A 5,648-nucleotide genomic window follows, 5' to 3' on the forward strand; every position below is an offset into this window, starting at 1 on the left:
ACCATTTGAATGATTATTTTTGTCTCTATGCATGGGACGTATATTTATGAGAACTGGAATTGAAATTCTTGTGGTCTATTAAAATGATGGAAATAAATGATTATGATAAACTAATGAACTCACCAACCTTTTGGTTGACACTTGAAAGCATGTTTATTCTCAGGTTTGAAAGAGATCTTCCGCTGTGCATTAGCTCATTTTAAAGATATTACTTGGAGTCATTCATGACATATTTCAAAAGACGTTGCATTCGAGTCGTTGAAGTTCATTAAAGATTATTATTAAGTAAATGACAGATTAGGTCATTTATAGTTTGGATATTATGAAATGGTATGCATACATGTCAATTTTCGATGTAAAGAAAGATTGTCTTTTAAAAACGAATGCAATGTTTGTAAAATGTATCATATAGAGGTCAAATACCTCGCAATGAAATCAACTATTGTGAATCGTTTATAATGTATATGAACGGGTCCTTTCACGATTATCATCATACACACATCATAATATCAAATGTCGCTGAACTTAATGCCAGTCTTTGAAGTTCAAGCATGCTGCACAAAATAAACAAACCACACAAAGCATATAAAAAATAACGGTGTTTATACAACCACATCCGTTTAATCAAACCACACATTAGTATAATTATTACAAACCATAAATGTATCCAAATATATCACACAAATAAAATAGTCTCAAACCAATAGTACAAAATGATCAAATAGGCACGCAGGCCTAGTTACCGTATGGCCAGGAGTAGTTACCGGAACCATCGCGGTACGGGCGTCCATGCGGATATTCTCTCTCAAATCTTTCCCGGGCTTCTTGCATCGCAGCTGAGGAGTTATAAATCGGATGAGGTGGAGGTGGGTGTTCCGGATCCGTGTAATACTGTGGCGTCAGGCGTGTAGTACCGTAGTACTGTTCAGGGTTAAAATAAAATAGCTCAGAGTTATGGTTATTCCAATCAATACCATAACTGTTCCACCCCTGATCATGTACTTGAGCGATCTGTCGTCGCTCCATTCTTTCCTGACTATCCCACATTTGTTGGTTGTGCCTCCTTTGTTCATTCGGGCTCAATCGCATGTTGTTAACACTACCAACCAAACTGTCCCAATTCTCTTGGGACGGTTGCCATGGAACCTGCAAATTAACATTAGTTTGGGCCTCCATTTCAGCCTCCTCTTCCTGCTCCTGTTCCTGTTGAACACCACTGCCACTCGCGCCACCTGCACCGGCTGCTGCAAAGGGGACCAAATGCCCATTTCTGTCTTTCATAATGATTTCGGCATTAATATAAAAAACCTTTTTCAAAGGTTTCATTATACTCGGTAATTCCTGTAATCTGTCGAAATCAATGTTAAAGTGTCGGGCAAATCGGGTTATGTAGTGTCCTCCTAAGAGTGGCTTCCGTACCCGCGTCTCGGTAGCAATGGAAAGAAAATAATTACCGATTAACCCAGGAATATCGGTATAGGCCCCCCGCTTGATCTGATCCATAATCCACAAATCTAAGGTTTTCACCTTCTCATTACCCTCTATCCTTGCATTAAAAGTACATGCAATGAGTCGGTGAAGCAGCTTATCATCTCGGGCTGCGATTTCATTGTACCGATGTTTGCTTGATCGAAAATGAGCAGGCGCAATATTTGGCTTACAAATTCTGCGCCAATAAGAAGTGTCATCAAACTGATGTCGGCCAACATAATCCGAAGCCCTCAAATATTCACCTAACTGTGTGTCGGTGAATTCTTCAAAAATACCCAAAATTCTACACACCTGAAAACTGCTCAAACCCCTGTCTTGGCCTCCAAGACGAAACCGTAGAAACTCAGCGGATAAATAATCGCTTACATTGCTAAACCGCATTGTAGAGTAGAATTCTTTAAGAAGCACCGGGTAGATTGGTTCATTGATGCTAAAAAGATGTTCCCAAGCATGGGTGACTACTCTATTGTATGGAATGGCGAGTAAATTAGTAACATGACGGCGCATGCCCGCCTCCTCCAATGGCCCCCAAATGAAATACCAAGTAGCATTAATGGGCCTGCGGTTTATTCTTTCAAAGGTTTCGGTGTAGTCATCGTCATTCTGTACCTGATTTAACCAAACCCGAGGATCATTGAGATCCTCCCCTTCTTCTTCTCTCGAAGAAGATGATGAATGATGTTGTTCCTGTGGTGGTGGTGGTTGTCTTGGTGGAGCCAAACCCGATGGCCTTCCCCTTTTAGCCGCCGGTCCTCCCCTGCTAGTTTGTCCCTGCAAAACATTATACACAAAACCAAAAGAACATAGAAATCGTTGTGTTAATGTTAGCCAAAATATAACCGAATAGCAGGAGAGATTAATCACTCAATTCCTAGTTCAAAAGTAGTATGATTCATTTACACAAAAGTGCACGTTCACAAGTTTATACCAGAGTCAACCAAAGTCAACTTGAATTCATTAGCACACTTTCAAAAATGAAAATCATAACATCACAATGTAACACAAACATAGGACTTAAAAGATTCAAGTATGATGTGTCATAGGTCATAGCATTTAACTTTGCATTCTAAACATATTCAACACAAATCATAATGCAATTTTCACAATTTAGCTCAAATGACCATCTTAACACATACATTATGGCATTCTATTCTATTAAATTGATTCAACAGGCCCATACATGTGAAAAACAAGCATACATACTTCAAAAGTTCATTACAAATCCATAATATGCTTAGAAATTTACTATCATTCAAAAATGACCCGGCCAAATTGGCATCAACATCACCAACACAATCAAATACTTCACAAGAATCATAAACATCAAACATTAACCCAACATCATGAATTAAGCACTCAAAATTCGGATTTAAATTTACAAACCCTAGCATCATGAACAAACCCTAAAGAACATGTAATCTTAGCAAAATAAACACATTAGGGCAATTTAAACAATCTAAGGCATGTTAATCTTAAAAATAATCAAGCAAATCAAACACCCCACACTAATCTTTAACCAATTTAAAGATATAAACATATAATTCAAGTAATTGATAAAGAAAAGTGAAGAAATGTAGAATCCATACCCAAAAGTTCATGATGAGAAGCTTGAAATCGAAGAGAAAATCACGAATTTGATGTAGAAATTTAGGGTTCTTGAGAGTGGTTCGGTTTTTGGGCAGAGAGAAATAGATAGAATGTGTTTTGTGGATAGGAAATAAGTGGGTAAGGTTTAAAAACGCGTAATTTTTCTGTAACAGGGGTCCGGGACGGCGTCTTCCCTTTTGGGACGGCGTCCTGTTCTTAAAAGTGAGATGGCGTCTACCCATTCGGGACGGCGTCTTGATATTAAAACCGGGACGGCGTCTTGGATATTTGGGACGGCGTCCCGTATAAGTAAAACCCACTGATCAGTTTTTTTGAGTTTTTCGCGTTTAGGGTCGTACGGTAATCATTTTGTACCAAACAAAAATTTATAGCACACACAATACTAACCTAATTACAATGGTGAACCATTTTTTACGAGTCGTGCACCCAACTCGTCCCCGTTTTGATTTAAGCGTTTTTGTTGAAGTTGAGGCTAACCTCATCCTCAATTTCCAGGGGACCATCAACGTAGTGTTTTACCCGGTGGCCATTCACTTTAAAAGTATCGCCTTTCCAGTTCGCTATTTCAATGGTACCATAAGGGTACATTCTTCTAACCACAAATGGTCCCGTCCATCGGGACTTTAGCTTTCCTGGCGATAACTTAAAACGAGAGTTATAAACAAGGACACGGTCTCCTTTCATGAATTCTTTTGGATGTTTTAACCTTTTGTCGTGCCATTGTTTAGTTTTCTCCTTGTAAATTAGAGAGTTGTCATAGGCTTCAAGCCTCAACTCGTCTAATTCATTTAATTGGGTCAAACGTAACCGACCCGCTTCTTTGTAATCCAAATTGCATGCCCTTAGCGCCCAATGTGCTTTATGTTCAATCTCCAACGGGAGATGGCATGCTTTTCCGTATACCATACGGAAAGGAGTTGTTCCAATCGGTGTTTTGTAGGCCGTGCGAAATGCCCACAATGCATCATATAACTTGTTGGACCACTCTTTTGGATTAGCACCAACGGTCTTCTCTAATATGCGTTTTAATGACCGGTTGGTGTTTTCTACTTGCCCACTCGTCTGAGGATGATAGGATGTTGAAATTTTATGGATTACTCCATATCTTTTCAACACCTTTTCCATTTGCTTATTGCAAAAGTGGGTGCCCCGGTCACTTATTAGAGCTTTAGGCGTGCCAAATCTAGAGAAAAGCTCCATCAAAAAATTTACTACTACTCGGCCATCATTTGTTGGTAGAGGCTTTGCCTCCGCCCATTTAGACACATAATCTATGGCGACAAGTATGTAGAGATAAGAGTGAGATTTTGGAAAGGGGCCCATAAAGTCAATTCCCCAAACATCGAACACCTCGCATACTTGGATGCTTTGTTGAGGCATTTCATCCCGTTTAGTTATTTGACCCGCCCGTTGGCACGCGTCACAAGCTTTGCAAACAGCGTAGGCATCTTTGAATATTGTAGGCCAATAGAAACCGGCCTCATAAACTTTCCTCCCCGTAATTTGGGGACCAAAGTGCCCACCTGTTGGACCACGGTGACAGTCAAGCAGAATTTCGGTGCATTCCTTCCCCGAAACACACCTGCGAATAATTCCATCCGCACATCGCCTGAATAAATAAGGGTCTTCCCAAAAATAGTATTTTAGGTCACTAAAGAATTTCTTTCTTTTCTGATGTGACCAACCAGTTTCTAGGTACCCTCCAACAATATAATTGGCGAAGTCAACAAACCACGGATCCTCCACCTTCTCTACTCTCATTAGGAATTCTCCGGGAAAATCATCTTTAATACTCGATTCATGGAGTACTTCAAGATTGGGATTTTCGAGTCTAGAAAGATGGTCCGCTGCAAGATTTTCTGCACCTTTCCTGTCCTTAATCTCGATATCAAATTCTTGCAAAAGCAAGACCCACCTTAACAATCGAGGTTTTGCATCCGGCTTAGAGAAAAGATATTTTAATGCCGAATGATCAGTAAAGACAACAGTCTTTGATAGGACAAGATAAGATCGGAATTTGTCAAAGGAAAAGACTATCGCAAGGAGCTCTTTTTCTGTTGTTGTATAATTTAATTGGGCTCCTTGTAAAGTCTTGCTCGCATAATAAATGGGTTGAAAACGTTTCTCAACCCGTTGGCCCAAGACTGAACCAACCGCAAAATCCGATGCATCGCACATTAGCTCGAATGGTAAAGACCAATTTGGAGCTATAATTATTGGTGCGTTAACAAGTTTTTCCTTTAAAATTTTGAATGCCTTAGTGCATTCACTTGTGAAAACAAAAGGTGCATCTTTTTCAAGAAGTTTATTAAATGGCGTTGCGATTTTTGAAAAATCCTTAACAAACCGCCGGTAAAACCCGGCATGCCCAAGAAAACTTCTAACACCCTTTACGTTTGAAGGAGGTGGAAGGTTGGCAATGACATCAACCTTTGCTGGATCCACCTGAATACCAACACTTGAGATTTTGTGCCCTAAGACAATGCCCTCTTTAACCATAAAGTGGCATTTCTCCCAATTCAGCACTAAGTTCGACTTCTCACACCTGA

The sequence above is a fragment of the Rutidosis leptorrhynchoides genome, chromosome 2, assembly GCF_046630445.1.
Source record: "Rutidosis leptorrhynchoides isolate AG116_Rl617_1_P2 chromosome 2, CSIRO_AGI_Rlap_v1, whole genome shotgun sequence".
In the NCBI taxonomy this organism is placed as follows: domain Eukaryota; kingdom Viridiplantae; phylum Streptophyta; class Magnoliopsida; order Asterales; family Asteraceae; genus Rutidosis; species Rutidosis leptorrhynchoides.